Raw genomic sequence first — 19,555 nt, forward strand, 5'->3', positions numbered from 1 at the left:
GGTAGTAATTTCATTTGTGAAGGTTTAAAAGTTGAAATCTCTAATGATTAATGTTTAGCAGGTCAGGGTTAGACACTAGAATAATCCAAAAAGATCTTGGTTTTAATAAGCCCTCATATTTACTTCAATAGTTTTTATTTCAAAAGTATAAGCATAAAGTATAGCTTCCTTATACAAATGCCTCCTAGCACCTGAACCCAGAATATTCACGTAAAACATCAATTTTTTGAAAAACACCTGGCTGGCTTAGCTCAGTGGATTGAGCGCGGGCTGCCAACCAAAGCATCGAAGTTTCGATTCCCAGTCAGGGCACAAGCCTGGGTTGCAGGCCATGGCTCCTAGCAACTGCACATTGATGTTTCTCCCTCTCTGTCTTTCTCCCTCCCTTCCCTCTCTAAAAATAAATAAATAAAATCTTTTAAAAAAGGAGAAATTGTCTATTTTAAAAAAAGAAAGAAAAACAGCTTTACTGAGGTGTGATTTATATGCCACGAAACCCACCTATTGTAAGTGTACGGTTCAGTGGTTTTTATGAAATTATGGAGTTGTGCAATCATCTTGTGAGCCAGTTTTAAAACATTAGAGTATCTCTCCATTTATTGATATTTTTTAAAATTTTTCTTAGCTGTACTCTACAGCTTTTAGTGTTCAGAGGTATTGCACTTCCTTTGTTAAATGTATTGCTAAGTATTTTATTATCGTGAATGAAATTCATTTCTTAATTTCATTTTTTGGTTTTCGTTGTTTGTATATAGAAATACAACTAATAACTGCATAACGACCTATGTCTTGCAGTATTGCAAAACTCCTTTATTCCAGTAGATTTTATTTGTAGATTCCTTATCATATTACATATGGCACCTCAACTTACAATGGGGCTCTGTCCTGACACACACATTGTAAGTTGAAAAGCTCTTAAGTCAGAAACACATTTTGTGCTACACTAGAGTTTGGGGGTGGTTATCCTCACAATCAGGTGGCTGCACTGGGAGCTGTGGCTCCCTGACACTGCCCATCTGTTGGGGAGCTTTGCCTGCAGAGCCCCCCATCCACCCCAGATGAGACTAGGTCTACCAAGACATGATCTGCTTGGGGAGGAAAGGTGGCTGATCTTTCAAAGGAGAAAGGCCAGTAGCCTGTTCCTCAATGGGCTTTTATTGGGTTTAATTTGCATAGGAATACAGGGCATATACAAAAAGCTCAATCATTTTCAGATTGTAATGATCAAACAATAGATCACATTCAAAGAACTCTGAGGGCTTATTTTGAGTCAGGGTCAGATAGCTAAAGGGCTATAAAACTGTGGGGAAACAAACTCCTTCTATACTTGGACCCTTAAGTTGAGGGTCACCTACTTGGACTCATTTAAACTGAGGGTATTAGTAAAGTAGGTTTCATAGGATTTTATGCATTCTTTCTTAGGTCTGATGGCCCTAGGGAACCCGCCCTTTTCAGCACAAGGTCACACTCACCCCAGCATTGTTTTAGGCTTAAATCGGCCAGGGGAAGTAAGGCAGCCAAGAGATTAGGAGACTTCTTGAAGACAGAATGAGGACTCAGGCTATGCCAAAGCTAAGGGTGAGGGTCCATCACCCCCTTTTTCTGTAGCCCCCCAAGTCTTCCCTGAGGGCCCCGTCATGACGGTGCCTGTCTTAGCTCACCCCTCCTTTGAGGAATCTTACCCGTCATTGGCTAACCAGTCATCCGCCCAGGGCCAAGCAGAGTAAAGTAAAAGTGGGCAGAGGTGGTTCCCCTTCAAGAAAGATAAGCTTTGTCTCCTTAATGGTTTATGGTCCCAAGGTCTATTTAATCAGCCTTAGCCTTGAGGGGTTACAGTTTCTGAAACCAGGCAGGGCAGGGCGGTTCCCAACACCCATCATCATGAGAGAGTATCATACCACACACTGCTAGCCCAGGAAAAGATCAAAATTCAAAACTCGAAATCTGGTTCCCAATGAAAGCTTTTGCAGCATCATAAAGTAAAAAAATCATAAGTCAGGGACCATGGTATCTATAATTTAGAAAGTCTTAATTTTTCCTTTCCAATCTATATGCTTTGAATTTCTTTTCCTTGTCTTATCATTCTGGTTAGAACCCCCAGTACAAAACTGAATGAAAGTGACAGGAATGGACATCTTTGCCTTATGCCCAGTCATAGGGGAGAAGCATTCAGTCTTTAACTATTAAGTATTAGGTTCACTACATTCCATAAATTTTGATATGCTGTCTTTTTGTTTCCATTCACTTAGAAATATTTTCAAAATTCCCCTTGTCATTTCTTCTCTGATATGGGTTATTTTGAAATGTGTTGTTTAATTTCCAAATTATTTCAAATTTCTAAATATTTCAGATTTCCCATTATTTATGTGTTTATATCTAATCTAATTCTATTTTGAACAGAGACCATCTTTTGAATAATTTCAATGTTTCAAAAACAATATTGAGGCTTTTTTTATGCTCTAACTTGGGAGTAAGCAAACTTTTCCTGACCCAATGAGCTAGTACACATTTCACACTTGTAGCTACAATCTTTTTGACTCCTCAGCTCTGCTGTTATGGGATGAAGGCAATCGTCAACAAGTAAACACATGGGTGAGATGATATTCCAATAAACATTTATTTACAAAAACAGGCAGCTGAATGAGCATGTGTAAAGATGCTCAACATTGTTAGTCATTAGGTAAGTACACATCAAATCACAACTGATACCATTTCACACACGTGTTAGATGGCTATAATTTTTTTTAAAAAAAGGAAACTAACTGTTGGTGACAATGTGGAGAAATTGGAACGCTTGTACGTGGCTGGTAGGAATGTAAAGTAGAGCAGCCACCGTAGCAAACAGTTTAGTGGTTCTTCAACAGTTAAACATAAAATTACCATATGACATAGCAATTCCACTCGTAGGTATATGCCCAAAAGAATGCAAAACAGGGACTCAAACAGATACTTGTACATGAGTGCTCACTGCTGCATTTTTCACAACAATCAAAAGAAAAAACCCAAGTGTTGATCAATAAATGAATGGGTAGTGAAATGTGATATATGCATATAATGGAATGTTATTAGACTATAAAATAGAGTGAATGCCTGATCTATGCTACAGTAAAGGTGGAACTTAAAAACATTATGTTAAGTGAAATAAGCGAGATACAAAAGCACAAATATGGTATGACTTTACTTACATGAAATATCTAGAATAGGTAAACTCATATGGACAGAAAGGACATTTCAGGGGCTAGAGGGAATGGGGAATAGGGAATTATTGTTTACAGGGTACAGACTTTATGCTGGGGATGATGAAGTTTTAGGTATACAAAATGGTTGCACAACATTATGTAATTAATGCCACTGAATTGCACACTTCAAAGGGTTTTTTAAAAATTAGGTGGCTGGCCCTTGGGCTGTAATTTACTGATCCTGGCCTAGAATATCATCTATTTGGGAGTAACATTCCTTGTGTACTTAAAAGGAACATGTCTTCTGCTGTTGGGTGGTGTGTTCCATGAATCAGTTAGGTAAAGCTGGCTTCCCATGTCTCACCGTATTTTTTCTGACTATAAGATGCACTCCCCCTCCCCAAATTTGGGAGGAAATGGAGGCGCGTCTTATAGTCTGAATGTAGCTTTACATTTACATTGTAAATTGCTGAAATATTATGTCATTTATGTTATTAAATATTTTACCACTTTTTGCTTCAAAATTTTTTTCCTATTTCCTCCTCTAAAACCTAGGTGTGTCTTATGGTTGGAAAAATGCAGTATGTCTTTGTTCTTCCTCAGTGCCTCCTTCACTGTTGACTTCTGACAAAATTTTTATTTTTTTAATAGTTACTATAGGTACTAAAATATAAATCTTAATGGTTCACAAACAATTTAAGATTAATACTGATTCAATTCTGGTAAAATATAACAACTTTACAATATGGTTCCAATTTTCCTCCCTCCACTGTCATGCATGTTACATCTATGTACATACATTATAAACTGAAAAATACAGTGTTACAATTATCACTTTACACAACCTAACAAAAGACTGCATGTGTGGATTGAGCGCGGGCTGGGAACCAAAGTGTCCCAGGTTCGATTCCCAGCCAGGGTACATTCCTGGGTTGCAGGCCATAACCCCCAGCAACCGCACATTGATGTCTCTCTCTCTCTCTCTGTCTCTCTCTCTGTCTCTCTCTGTCTCTCTCTCTCCCCGCTTCCTTCCCTCCCTAAAAATAAATAAATAAAATCTTTAAAAAGAAAGACTTGGAAAATTAAAAAAAAAAATTAAAAAAAAAGACTGCATGTTTTTAAAGAAATTAAGAAGTGAATATATACATTATTTATTTACTCACAAATTTATCATTTATGATGCTCATCATCTTTTATTATCTATAGCTATTTCCTTTCATGCTGACGATTTCCTCTAGCATATTTCTAAGATAGTCTGTTAGCGATGACTTTCTTTAATCTTTTAATTAATCTGTTAATCCAAAACAATCACAATAAAACTCTCAAGGATTTAACGGGATCTTGTCAAGTTAATTCTAAAATTAATTCAAAAGAGAAATGCCCATGAAAACCCAAGATGATTTATAAAAGAATAATGTTCTAGCAAATAGAACAATGAAGCCATAAAAGTTAGAAAAATTGGTAAAAGAATAGACAAATAGACCAATAAAACAGTAGAAAATCTAGATAAAAACTCATGATAAGATTCCATATGATTTATATCGATTTACTAAATAATAAAGGGGACATTTCAAATCAGTGTGAAAGCACAGATCAATCAAATGGTGATGAGGAAACCTCTAATAGCCAAAGATACCAAGGTTAAAAGAAATGAGATTGGGGAAACAATATTTGCAATATATACAACAGATTAGGATATATTTAAGAATACATAAAGAACCTCCTGTAAATCAATAAAAAAGAAACAAAAACCCAGCAGAAAAATGGGTAGGGTATATAAATAAAATGTTTGTAAATGAGGGAAAACAAATGACCAATAAACGTGAAAAGGTACACAACCACAATAGTAACAGGGGAAACAGAAATGAAAATAGTGAGACCCCATCATTCATTCATCAGATTATCAGCAACTAAAAGAAATTCATAATACAAATTTTTAAATTGCATTTTAACGTTTATGCTATTACAGCTGTCCCCACCTTTTCCTCTCTGCCCCTGCCACCCAACACCCCCCCAACTCAAGCAGTCTCACACTGTGGTCGTGCCCTTGGGTCAGGCTCGTGTGTCCTGTGACTCCTCCCTTCACCTTCCTTCATCCAGTCCCCACCCTCCTCTTCAGCAGCTGTCAGTCTGTTCTGTGTATGTGTGCCTGTGTTTCAATTTTGTTCATTAGTTTATTTTGTTCATTAGAGACTACATATAAGTGAGATCTTATGGTACAAATTTTCTAAAAGTGTAAGGAAATGTGTACCTTTAAGAACTTTTGGTTTTGAGTATTAATATAGCTATTTTGGAGGGCAGTTGGGCAACAGTGACTAAAATGTTAAATGACTCAACAATTTCACTTTTCAGTATCTGTTTAAAGAAGCATCCTTCAAAGAGACACATATACATATGTTAATTGCAACATTGTTTATAGTGGGTAAAAAACTGGAAGTAATTTAATCTTCACTAATAAAAATGCTTGAATAATTTATGCTATATCCATATTTGGGACTCCATATAGAATATAGATTATATACAAGCGTGTGCATGCATGGGTGTGTTGAGAAGGAGAGGAGAAACAGAGGAAGGTACAGAAAATACTTGGAGAAACAATGTCTGTAAAGTTCCTAATTTGATGGAAAACATTAATTTACCGATCCTAGAAAGATAAACACGAAGAGGTTCACACCTAGACACAAGCCGTGTCTCCTCACTCAGCATAGGAGGAGAGAGAGCTGGGGTTCTCTTTCATAGAGACACCGATCTCATTCTTGAGGCTTCGCTCTCATAACCTAGTAACAACCCCCAAAGCCCCACCCCGATCCCCACATTCTAATACCATTGGGGTTAGGGGCATGTATCCAAAAACATGTGAATTTTGGAGGAGACACCTTTAGTCTATAGTAATACCCTTTGCAATGCATGGACACTGCTAGTACATTTTCAGGCTACGGCTGCTGTCTGTCCACCTTGTTTCTGGTCGTCTCGTTGGACTTTCTTACGATTTCTCATAGTTTGTTAGTTGATACTCTTGAAATTTTTAAAAAGGACGAATAGTTTATCTGAATATATATAGGCCCCTTTCCCTATTCTTTGCCAATATGTACAGATTACTTTGTTCTCTTTGTTTTTATTTGTTAGAACTTCCAGTATAATGTTCTTTAGCAGAAGTGATAACAGTAATTCTTGTCTTATTTCTGACTTTATTTATTTATTTTAGATTTTACTTATTTATGTTTAGAGAGGAAAGGGAGGAAGAAAGAGAGAGAGAGAGAGAGAGAGAGAGAGAGAGAGAGAGAGAGAGAAACATCAATGTGCGATTGCTGAGGGTCATAGCCTGCAACCCAAGCATGTGCCCTGACTGGGAATCGAGCCTGCGATGCTTCGGTTCGCAGCCCACGCTCAATCCACTGAGCTACGCCAGCCAGGTTATTTCTGACCTTAATGGAAACCATCCTCACAGTTCACCTTTGTAGCTGAGGATTTGGGGAAATAAGGACTTTGGGTTAATAATATCCTTTATTTGGGTTAAAAGGGTTTTTTTCTATTCCTAGTATGCTAAAAAGATTTTTAAAATTAGGAAAACATTTTGTATTTTATCAAATGTCCTTCTGAGGCATCTATTTACATGATCATATGGTTTTCATTTTTAATCTAGTAGTAGAGTGAATTACACTAATTTTTTCCCAATTTTGAGCCTTTCTGGCATAAGTCCCACTTGGTTATGATATATAATTCTATTAATACATTCCTGAATCTGATGTCCTGACATGTTCCTCAGCATTCTTGTTCTAATGTCCACACTTGTCCCAACTCTGAATTGTCTGGTGGCCTAGGGCTCTTCCTGTTCCCTGAATCCGTCCTTTCTGGGTCAGCAGCTCATTTGCAGGCATTCCCATTTCTGGGTAGCAGCTCATCTCTGTTAACATTATTCCATCTGCTTTGCATACTTCAGGACTTCATCTAGTAATTTCTGGCCCACCCAGTATCTACTTCTGTATTCTAGCCCTGTTATTAATTTTTTATGTTTATTTATTTATTTTTAGAGAGAGAGGAAGGGAGGGAGAAAGAGAGGGAGAGAAACATCAATGTGTGGCTGCCTCTAGCATGTCCTCAACTGGGGACCTGGCCCACAACCCAGGCATGTGCCCTGACTGGGAATCGAATCAGCGACCCTTTTGTTCACAGGCCAGCACTCAATCCACTGAGCCACATCAGCCAGGGCTAGCACTGCTATTAATTTTTAAAAAACAAAGTCAAAAAGTATCTGATCTGTCATTTCTAGGAATTTGGGATGGGAGGGACAGGAGTGTGCATGGGCTCTATTTCCTTCTTATCGAAAATCCAGGATCGATGCTATTTTTAGGCTCTTGCTGAAACCTGATTATTTCTAGTACTCTCTGATCTGCCTAAATATTACCAAAAAACTAGGCACATCTACCTATCACCCTTCTTTTTCACCCTATCACCCGTGCTTTTTTGGTTTAATTCCATGAAATGTTAACTGTTAGGAAGACAGGTTATATCACACTAGCCAAAGCTGTCTGTAATGGAGATACTTCACAACACACTTTTCCCACAAGACTTCTCAACTCCCATTTGGAACACATGCTTAGGATTTCTTCTCAGAATGAACAAGCTTGGTAGGTGCTACCAATATTTCTTTTTCTCCTCCACATTAGAAAAGGGTTTTTTGTTGTTGTTGTTGTTGCTGTTTTTCCAGTGGGAGTGCTGGTACCTCCATAGTGTTAAGAACAGAGTTTTCAGCCCTGGCTGGTGTAGCTCAGTGGATTGAGTTTGGGCTGTGAACCAAAGTGTCGCAGGTTCGATTCCCAGTCAGGGTACATGCCTGGGTTGCAGGTCATGACCCCCAGCAACTGCACATTGATGTTTCTCTCTCTCTATCTCCCTCCCTTCCTTCTCTAAAAATAAATAAATAAAATCTTAAAAAAAAAAAAAGAACAGAGTTTTCAAATCCCCTTTCCCTTGAGGTGAAAAGGACATTGTATCTGTTCACAGTTTCTTTTCTTCAGAAGTTCATCCCACACAATCTTTGTCTTAGATCCTTGTCTTAGAGTTTCCCAAATGGCCAAGTTGGAACAGTGTGCACATAACCTAAGTCCTTAATCTCCCAAGACAAGTTATTTCTCTACAAGCAGGACTCTGCCCAGGAGGAAGCTGCAATGGCCAGCGAAGCGACCATAGAAGCCAGTTGGCCCCTGGCACGCTACTGAGCACATGGCATTCAGTACTCGAATCCCAAATCCACTCACTGAATCCTAATATGCCAACAACACTCACTGATTGACTCAATATGACTGACTACCTACTATGCGCCTGGTGGTGTTCCGGGGGTGTAGACTGAGCAGTAAGCAAGGTACACAATTCTTAAAATGTGAATGTTCTTCTAATCCCACACTATGTCTTGAAAGCTTCAATTCTGTATTAGGTTTTTGATGCTGAGGTAATATGATCCTGGTAAGGGAGGGCAGAATCTTTTCTTCCTGCAGGGCACGCTGTGAAATGATATACCATTTCTTTCCTAGGAAATGAGATATGCAGAGAGATCATCAGTTTGTTTGTCATTAGATATCAGAGAACTATATTGGATAACCAGTCTTTCCTGAACTAAGATCCTGGGCAGTAACCCACCTCACACCCTTTTCACATTGGGGCATAATTCTTTGGGGGACAACAGCTTTTTAAGCTATGGGGAAGGTAGGGTTAAGAGAGAAACTCCCTCTGATCGATACAGCTACTGCATCATTATAAATAATTTAACCACATTCTCCGTTTTTAGTTTCTTTGATCTGCTTCTCTCATCATGTCTGGGTGTGTTTCTGTCACAAAGTTTGCTCTTTGCCAGTCCAAAGGCCTTCCCCTGAGTATTTCAGTCATCGTCTTGGGGCAAAGGTCCACCTTGTATTTTTCCTCCTGCCTCATAGCTAAGCATCCATGTGTTTTACCATCCCGAAGGATCTGAGTGCATTATCCTGTGAGGCATTATAAGCCAGAGATCAAGGGAGTTACTTATGAGCGCTGGTAATGAGATAAATGGGCTGGCTCTCAGAGCCATCCTCCTGTTGTTCCTTATTTGTTCTAGAAGGTTGTTTGTTTTGTGAGTGTTGGGGGAGGGAAGCTATGGGGAGGAAGGAGGAAGGATAATTTACAGGATCTCAGATTCAGATTTAGTATGATTTTTCCTGGCAGTGAGTAAGAAGAACAGAGTATATTAAGAGGTAGTAATTAGTGTAAGATTGGCTGCTGTGTGATTATCAAAGGAGAAAATGATTGGCTCTGACAAAAATGATAGTATGTCTATTGTTCTACTTTGCCACCAAGACACACTTTTAAAGCCTCTTTCTTATTGTGTCAGTGTTCCTCAACAGACTGCACAGCTCATATCTCCATTAATCTGAAATTAGGAATATTAACACCACCAATATAGGCTACTGAGTCATTGATTAAGTATTTGCTAGGATCCCAGCACTGTTGTTCTATTATAGAGGAGAGGAGTATCTGGGAGGAAATTCACAGAATAGAGAAAAATGCTAAGAAAGAGATTCTATAAGCATGATATTATAAAAATAACATTGACTTTGAGGAGCTGGAAGGACAAGCTTTCAGCTAAGAGGCAGGCACATTTTCACCTGTCCCCAAACTACAAACTAGCCAGCCAAGGCAAAAAATGGAGCTATGGTGTATGAATGTTTAAATTTTTTAAATCATCTTTTTCTAAATAAGATCAAGGGCACAATGGGAAAAGCATATTGAGAAATTTATTTATTAACCCATTTTCTGCTTTTTGTAACTGCTATATTCAGTCTTTGCACAGAAACTCCTTCAAAGTCTTGCTGTTCCTGTAAGACTTAACTTGTTCTTGCTGTTCTTCTCCCCACTGCTTCTGCTCTACTTCGTCTGCATCTATGTGAATCCGTAACTAAAATGGAGGGTTCTCTGTCTTTTGGAATTTGAAGTGAATACGTTTTATTTTAAGCACTCAAGCGATTTTTATGGCCCTTTTCTGCCCATAGCCACACATTTAGACAGGTCTCCAACCTGCACACCAAAGCTTCTAGGTGCTCTAAGGTTCCTCCTGAAGCCATTGTTGGCTGTGTACTCTGACAAACAAAAGGTGAAGAATTCAATAGCTTGAATGGCTTATCTAGTGTCAGAAGGCAATCAAGACTAACAACAAGCTGAAAATAAACCGGGACACCCCTCATAGCCTCAGGCTCTGATGCAGAACTCACATCTCTTTGTTTACTGTGACATGCACAATTTTGAATTCTACCAGGGGAAACGTTATTATAACATTTTCCACTGTAGAAGATTCATCTACAATGATTTTCTTCCTAACACATTTCTGAAACACAGTAGCAATATTTATAAATATTCCCTTAGAGAAGCAATATGGCTACATTACTATAAATGAGAAGAATATTTCTGCAAATATATTTACTTTAGAGTTGTATCAGCTCTAGGGAAGAGCACTGTATTTCACAAACACATTTCACAATACACTGTTTACTCTTAAAAGGAAAATTGTTAATATTTGTCTTTTAGTATCCTTATATGTAAAGATTCATAATATGTTTTTCTATGTGTAATGTGTACATAGTTGAAATGTTCATATCTCATGATTCCAAAAGGTTTCAGTTTTTTTAAATATACCAAATTTGGTTTGCCTGTATGAAAAGAAATACTTTCTATTTAACTGTAAAAGTATTCATTGAGGTACAAACTTTAAATAATTTGTTACACAGTGCACAATTATTTCATTAGCAATGAGACAGAAATGACCATCACATATAAAGCACCCAACATCTTTTAAGTTCACAAGTATTTAGTGAATGAATGAATAAATGAATGATTATATAACTGAAGAAACTGAGATCAAAAGAAAAATTTTAGCCATAAATCGAGTACAATATAACTCAAGTAAGAAATTCTCTAAATATCTCATTCAAATGTCTTTTCCTTTCTTTCCGTAAAAGACAAATAAAAGCTTTAATATAGGACACTTATGCTTTTAAAGGGAAATCTGAGAGTCATGTCTTGTAGAAAAAGTCTTCAGATAAAAATGAGGAAGAAAGGTATTGCATCTAAATACCATTTCTTTCTTCTTCTCTTCCTTTCTTCTTCCCTCCCTCTTTCTTTCCTTCTTCATTGTAAGAGTCTAAAATAATAACTGGAATACTATGAAGTTACAGAATCTCATCAATTGTAACTAAATTTGTGGGTAAGGGAAAATTGAAAATCTAAGTATAGTTCAAATTTTTAAAAAATTGTACACATCACCTTGTTTTTGTTTTTCAAATGACTATTGAAAGCAGAAAATAAAAACAATAATACAGCCTTATCTCCACCTGCCAACAAAACCCACAATTCTATTCTGAGAAACTGTAATGTATGTTGCATGAGTCTAAAATTTATTTTCTCTTTTTTGTTTTACAGAACCTTAAGAAATGTGCCCAACTTTAAAAAAGAAAGGAAGAAATGAAGGAAGAGGAAGGGAGGGGGGGAGGAAGGGAAAGAAAGAGAAAGAGAGAGAGAGGAGGAAGGAAGGAAGGAAGAAGAAAGAAGACAGAAAGAAAGAGAAAGGAAAGAAAAAAAAAAGAAAGAAAGAAAGAAAGAAAGAAGAAGAAAGAAAGAAAGGAAGAAAAGAACGAAAGAAAGAAAGAAAGAAGAAGAAAAGAAGAAAGAAGAAAGAAAGAAAGAGAGAAGAAAGAAAGAAGAAGAAAAAAGAGACGAAGAAAGAAAGAGAAGAAAGAAGAAAGAAGAAAGAAAGAAAGAAGAACAGAAAGAAAAGAGAGAGAAAGAAAGAAAGGAAGAAGAAAGAAAGAAGAAAGAAGAAGAGAAAGAAAGGAAGAAAGAAAGAAGAAGAAAGAAAGAAAAGAAAGAAGAGAAAGAAAGAAAGAAGAAAAGACAGCAAGAAAGAAAGAAAGAAAGAAAGAAAGAAAGAAAGAAAGAAAGAAAGAAAGAAAGAAAAGAAGAAAGAAAGAAAGAGAAAGAAAGAAAGAAAGAAGAAGAAAGAAAGAAAGAAAGAAAGAAAGAAAGAAAGAAAGAAAGAAAGAAAGAAAGAAAGAAAGAAAGAAAGAAAAGAACGAACTTCCCAGCTTGGCAGCTGGAGGTAACCAATAGATGTCAGTAGAAGTTGTAAGGGGGCTTCTGGGAAAGCCCTTTGGCCCTCTCCTTCCTTCCTTTCTAAGTGAAACATAGTTCTGATGCCTGACATTACAAGCCTGCCTGGGACTACTGAGGAGGGCCTGAGTATAGAAGTCATGTGCCAAGATGTCTAGAGAAGAAAGACGAGCCTGAGTCCCTAAGAATGGTGAGACTGCCATTCCAGCCTTTGACTATCTGCCTCCCATCTTCTTTTACTCAAGAGAAAATTAAATTCTAATTTGTTTAAATCTTGTTATTTGAGTTATCTGTTATACAACCAAACTTAGTCTCAACTGGTATAGCCACATTGTAGCTATTTGACCTTTAGCAATTTAACTACTCTGTATCTTAGTTTACTCATCTGTAATAATGAACACAATTAACAGAGAGTTGTTAAAGGATTAAATGAATTAATACATGTAAAGAGCTTAGAATTGTAACCAGCACACTGAGGGCTCAATGAATCCTGTCTGTTATTATTATTCACTTGCACCATCTGTAACATAATACCTGGATTATGACTGTGAAAGAAAAGAGTGTATGAAGGGGAGAAATCACTGCATTGCTCTCTTGCCACATTTTTCAGACACAGAGACCTGGGCAAAGAGCTTAACGGAACACTGATAATACTTCTCAATTAAAAGCACTTCACAGATTACCAAGCACTGTCAGATAACTGAGTTCCTCTAATCCTCACCAGAGTTCTAAAACAAGGGTGAATGTTGAAGTGTATTTGTGTTGGCAGGTCATTAGCTGGCTGGCTGAGTGGCCAGAGTCCAAGTTCATTGTGCCAGCAAGGGCCAGTTGGCTTGGTTCCATCTCATGGCCCCAGGCAGTGAAGCATACTTAGCCTTGGTTAACTGCCCTCTGAACATGATTCCAAGTTTAAACTGTGTGGGAGAAGACATGAAGAAGTAGAGCTCAGACACAGCCTTGAGAAACTCTAAGGGTATGCCTTCGCCACTTGCCAGCAGGTGCATGTGAATGGTAATTAAGGCTTTTTTTTTTTAAAGACAGGGATTTCCTGATCTTTTCCAGAACATTTTTTTTCAGATAGCTTATTTAGAAGGCTTCTGAGCCTAAGGATTGTAACTTCAGGATACTTCCCAGATTAGGACCATTTCAATCTTAATATAATAATGATGATAATAGCTAATAAGTATCAAATACTCACTACTGGTTAGGCACTTCTGTAAGTGCTTACTCATATTGTCCCATCAGAGCCCCACAAAACTCTGAGGCAAGTACTGTTCTGTCCACCCTTCAGAGATGATCACCCTGAGGCACAGACAGTGGAATGACTTGCCCAAAGTCTCCGGCAGAGGCAGAGGGAGAGGCAGAGCCAGGAGGGAGGCAAGCTCTGTTACCGCCTGAAACCTGACATATTCACAAACTCTCCCCTTTCTGCCTTTACTCCACTGGACAGAGTATGGGTGTTTTTTGTTTTTTTTTTTTATCAGGTGCCTTTGACAGTGGCCATATTTTTATCCCTTGTCATTCCACATTCCAGTCTTTCATTGTGCATGAAGGATTAAAAAATCCCTGACTGTGTCTTTTCACAGGTCATCCGCCAGGATTGCTCTGTTTTCTAAGCCCGGCCTGCTGCCTTTGATTGGTCCCCCTTTTCAGCTGGCTCTCTATCAAGTCTGTGGCTCTAAGAAACTCCTCCCAGGAAATACTCTCTGAAGAGTCCATTCCTACTAGTGATATCCAGTCAGGTAAGATTGGCTTCCTGTAACACATACCAGAATAAGGTATGTATTTAGGATCAAGCCCCATTTCCTTGACCCTAAAAGGCACTAACAATATGATAACAGCTTTTGGAGGTAAAGGAGATAGGGAGGAATTGACACAGGATTTTTAAAAGTAAAAAGGTATAAAAAAAAAGTAAAAAGGTATAAAAATGCACTTTACTTCTGTCTTCCTCCCCAAAACCCATAATCCCAGTGTAATAATGAGAAAAATGACAGATACATTGGAAAACATACCTGGCCAGTCCTCCTCAAGGCTGTTAGAGTCGTCAACAAGGGGAGTCAAGAAGCTGTCACAGCCGGGAGACATGATGACTGAATATAATGTGGCGTTCCGAATGGGATCCTGGGACCGAAAAGGACAGCACGTAAAACCTAAGGAAACCTGCATATAGTTAATAATGCATTGATATTAGTTAGCTGTAGCAAATGTATCAGACGAATATAAGATGTGAATAATAGGGGAAACTGGTGCTGAGTACTTAGGAACTCTCTGTCTTATCTTTGCAATTGTCCTGTAAATCTAAAACCTGTAAAATGCAAAATGTATTAAAACAAAACAAAACAAACAGGGGCAAGGTAGTAAAAGTGCTACCATATGTGTGAGATTCTGTTGGGCTCTCCGACCTACTGCTGCCTCAGAGATAGGAACTCGGAGCCGAACCACCTCTCCTCTCCTCCAAAGAGCTTCAGGCGCTTTGCAGACAGGAACATGCCCCTTGTTCCTGTTCCTGCCAATCCAGGCAGCACATTTTATGGTTCCTGCGGTACACCGGAATGAGATCTGGCATAGGGAATGGCTCATTAAAGGTCACTGGAACCGGACTTAGCTGGGTGGCTCCCCAGCCTGGCCCCACCCTGTCTGTTTGCCTTTCCCAGCACTGAGGTGGGATAGGAAGAAGCTAGGAAAATTCTTTGGCAAGTGGTATAAGGAAACCGAAACAGATAGGTAAATGGCCAAGCAATTTATAGCCAGAAAATAAATTGCAAAGTCTTATTCTCCCTAACAAAGGACATGTAGGAGCAAATGGTTTACACATTCCATACCCTGTGGGGACAGACTGGCCTCCGTCCTGGTCCCTTTTGGGTGACATGATTTGAAGGTGAAACTGTCCAGAGAATGACTCTATGCACTCATTTGGACCAATCAGCATATTAAAGGACACACCTAGAAAGCTTATGAATATTCTGTTGAGATTCTCTCCAGACCTCCCATAAAATTCCCACCTTTAGAAAACATAAAAACCCTGAAGACAAAGAACCCAGGGCACACTCTCTCTCGAGCACACTCACGTCTTTCCCGCATTCCTTCTAAGCATGTGCCTTTGCTCTTTGCTCTTTGCTCTGAGGGTGCCAGTAAGACTTGCTGCAAGGGGAGCAGAGGCAGCAGCAGCAGATCCCAGGCTAACCCTCTGAACCCGTCTCCAAGGGCCCTGCTTTTGCTTGTATAACTTGTTTCCTGAGTTCACGCAGTCCTGCTGGCTCACTTTTCTGCCTCTGTGACTTTCTTTGCAAAGGGCCAAGGCAGTTCCACCTAAGTTCACTTCATTACTTTGATCTTGCATCTTCTATCTTAAGCTCTTACTTTGTTTCACCCTCCCCGGCTTTAATAAACATACTCTCAGAATCACCTGGATTCGTGTCATGAAACCTTTCCTGCACAAAGCCAGGAACCCACATGTTCCAGACTGTGCTGGACATCTGTCTCAGTCCCCGTCCCTTTGCAGTGACAGTTCCATTGTAGGCTGGACAGGAAAACTGGCTTAGATGAATTTAATTCAGCGAATGTTAACAAACACCCAGTATGTGTTGTAAGCACTGGGAATTTGAAACTGAATAAGGTTTAGTTCCCTGCTCAAGGGTCACCTGTTGTTATTGAGAAGAGACACATATATCAATAGGTAATTTTGATAGAAGGAGCTGAGTGCCATGGCGGATGTGTAAAGATTATTGAGGAATCAGGGAGGAAAGGCACCTCCAGACCGGAGGTGGCTACTCAGCCATTGGATAAAAATCTCAGCCTGAAGTGCAGGTGAATTCTGGTTAGAGAAATGTGTTTCTTGGTTCTGTAGAAGTCCTGCTGCACCTGAATTCTTACAGTCCCAGGGCCTCTTCTGCAGGATTTGCTTGGTGGTGCTAGTGGAGCCCATGTTCTGGCGGGGCACAACTCTTACACAGCCCAGTTTTGTGAGAATATGAAAAGGCCTTGATCACAAAATCACAGTCCAAGTAACCTGGCTTCTTCCTCTACCTTTGCGGTATGGATAGAGAAAGGAGATCCTCGCAACACCTTCTGGACTGTAAAATATGTTGGTGCTCCTAGGACAGTGTGACAGCCTGGAACTTCCTGTTTATGTTTTTAGTGACTGATTAGCTTGTCAGGACAATGGAGATTAATGCTATTATCTTATGTCCTTTGATAGTAAGGCCTAGGCATTTCTTCTTTGGGCTTTGAACCAGATCTGGGAGACACTCCCTGGGCCCCTTTCATCCCTCGGAGTGAGCTAAGAATCCACATTAATTCTTTAGGACACTAAAGGCACTGAACTGGACCCATTTTGCAAATGTGATATTTTCTTTCTTTTGAATAGAGAGTTTCTGCATTAGAAACGCTATTTCCTAAACCAGGGGTTCCAAATAAGTTGTCGGTGCTGCCTAAGTTTTATTCTCTATATTTTGAAATTATCTGCTCTCTTTTTCTGTTTTCTGAGGGGTGGCCAGCAGTCAACCGATGGGTCTTCTTCTTTCTCTGCTCAGAGTCATCATGGTCACCATCACCTCCCCTTCTCATGGCCTAGTTCCTCTTCTGAGAGACAGATGCCCACATCAGATCTTACGCGAGTTACCATCCTTCCCATCACACCCACTTTCCTAAACTCAAGAAAGAGACACTGTCTGCTTGGCGTTTTTTTTAGCACTGGATGTGGTCTCACAGGCTACAGTTGTTTGGTAGATTACACCAATAATTGTTCAGCTATGAGGAGAAATTGGTCTTTTATAACATCTCTTGTATGAGTGTCCCTAACACAATGAAGTGGCCCTAGCGCCCGGATGAGAACTGAAAAGTGATGCATGGAGAAGGCCAGCTGAAGATACACGTCGAGGTAAGTTTGCAGTGCTTAGGGAAGAAAAAGAGTACAACATAAGAATCTGATTTCTAAAGTGAACGCAGACCAGCTAGAAATAACAATTTTCTTAGTATCTTTAGGGAAAAGACAGTGAGGGATCAATATTTAATTTTACATTTTTGAAAAATAAGCACTGGGACAATGATTTAGTAAACAGCAGTCATATCAGGAGAGAATTTATTTTGATAAGTTCATCTATAATTTATCTTGATATGATTTAATTTCACTTTGAAATAACTTTATTACAGTTAAAATATATTAAATTCTAAAGATCATAATTTTACATCTGGCCTGAAGCATAAAAAGTGAGTTTACATACAATCTTATATTTTATAAAACTGGCCACAAATCAGAGAAATACAAACAATTATTTTGAAGTGATTTATAAATATCATTTACACTATTGTCTTTAGAGGAAAGAGTTTTCTGGCACAAAAGTCAGCAAGATTCCCTGCCATCTGCTGGAAATTCAAACGTGAGTACACCAAAGTTGCTGACACCAGGAGCTCACATCTGCTTGAGGAAATAGACAGTAAACAGATCATTGCTGCTCAATGTGGTAATTATTATAGCAGAAGCACATCATCAGAAATAGGGAGTCACAGGGTGGAAGATGGGCCACTCTGTCTTGCTCTGCCTAATCAGTGAGGCAGGTGAGGCTTGACTTTTATTTATTTTTTAATTTCCTCAATTATAGTTTATAATCAATATTATTTTGTATTAGTGTCAGGTGTATAGCATAGTGGTTAGTCAGTCATATACTTTAGAGTGTTTGCTCTAATATTTCCAGTACCCAACAGGCAAGATACATAATTACTACAATATTATTGACTATATTTCCCATGCTGTATATTACATTCTTTTGACTATTTTGTAACCATCAATTTGTACTTCTCAATCCCTTCACCTTTTTCACCAGCCCCCGGCACCCCTCCCCTCTGGCAACCATCAGTCTGTTCTCTGTATCTATGAATCTGTTTCTGTTTTGTTAATATTGTTCTTTAGATTCTATATATAAGTGAAATCATATGGTATTTGCTTTTCTCAGACTTATTTTACAGCGTAATACTCACTAGGTCCATCTATACTGTTGCAAATGATAATATTCATTTCTCTTTATTGCCAAGTAACATTCCATCGTATATATGTACCACCACTTTTTTATCCACTTGCCTACTGATGGGCATTTGGATTGCTTCCATATCTTGGCTTTTGTAAATAATGCTGCAATGAACATAGGGGTGCATGTAGACTTTCAGATTAGTGTTTTGGGTTTCTTCAGGTGTATAGTGAGAAGTGGAATCACTGGGTCATAAAGCAGTTCTATTTTTAATTGTCTGAAGTGTATCTCCACACTCTTTTCCACAGTGGCTGCACCGAACTACATTTCCACCAACAGTGCAAAAGGCTTCCCCTTTCTCCATGTCCTTGCCAGCACTTGCTGTTTGTTGATTTATTGATAGCCATTCTGACAAGTGTGAGGTGACATATTTCATTGTGGTTTTAATTTGCATTTCTCTGATGATTAGTGATGTTGAGCATCTTTTCATGTCTATTAGCCATCTGTATGTCCTCTTTGGAGAAGTATCTATTTAGATCCTCTGTCCATTTTTAATTAGATTACTTGTTTATTTGGTGTTGTGTGAGTTCTTTATAAATTTTGGATGCTAACCCCTTATCAGATGTATATATCACTGGTGAATATGTTCTCCCATTCAGTGGTTTGTCTTTTTGTTTTGTTCATGGTTTCCTTTGCTGTGCAAAATCTTTTTAGTTTGATGTAGTCCGATTTATTTATTTATTTACTTAGTTTCCCTTGCCCTAAGAGATATGTCAGAAAAAATATTACCAAGAAAAATGTCCAGAATTTTAGTGCCTATGTTTTCTTTTAGGATTTTTATGGTATTGAGTCTCACATTTAAGTCTTTAATCCATTTTGAGTTTATTCTTGTATAAGGTGTAAGAAGGTGCTCTAGTTTCATGTTTTTTGTACATATCTGCCCAATTTTTCCAGTACCATTATCTAGACTGTCTTTATTGCATTGTTTGTTCTTGCCTCCCTTGTCTAATATCAATTGACGATATAGGTGTGGGTTTATTTCTGGGCTCTCTATTCTGTTCCATTGATCTATATGTCTGTTTTTATGCTAGCACTGTTCTGTTCTGATTATTATGGCCTTGTAGTATAGTTTGATATCATGTAGCATGATTCCTTCAACTTTGTTCTTCTTTCTCAAGATTTCTATGGCTATTTGGGGTCTTTTGTCATTCCATATACATTTTTGGATTCTTTGTTCTAATTTTGTGAAATATACCTTGATATTTTTGATAGGAATTGCAATGA

General features: G+C 38.5%; 1 long non-coding RNA gene across 1 annotated transcript; it reads right to left on the reverse strand.

The window, feature by feature from the left end:
* Positions 1–10,083: 10,083 nt before the first annotated feature.
* LOC118499514 lies at positions 10,084–14,712 on the reverse strand. The gene is made up of 2 exons (XR_004902012.1): positions 14,321–14,712; positions 10,084–10,530 (listed from the first exon to the last, which is right to left on the reverse strand). It is a non-coding gene; the product is annotated as an uncharacterized LOC118499514 (long non-coding RNA).
* Between the last annotated feature and the right edge of the window lie 4,843 nt (positions 14,713–19,555).

The sequence above is a fragment of the Phyllostomus discolor genome, chromosome 3, assembly GCF_004126475.2.
Source record: "Phyllostomus discolor isolate MPI-MPIP mPhyDis1 chromosome 3, mPhyDis1.pri.v3, whole genome shotgun sequence".
Classification (NCBI taxonomy): domain Eukaryota; kingdom Metazoa; phylum Chordata; class Mammalia; order Chiroptera; family Phyllostomidae; genus Phyllostomus; species Phyllostomus discolor.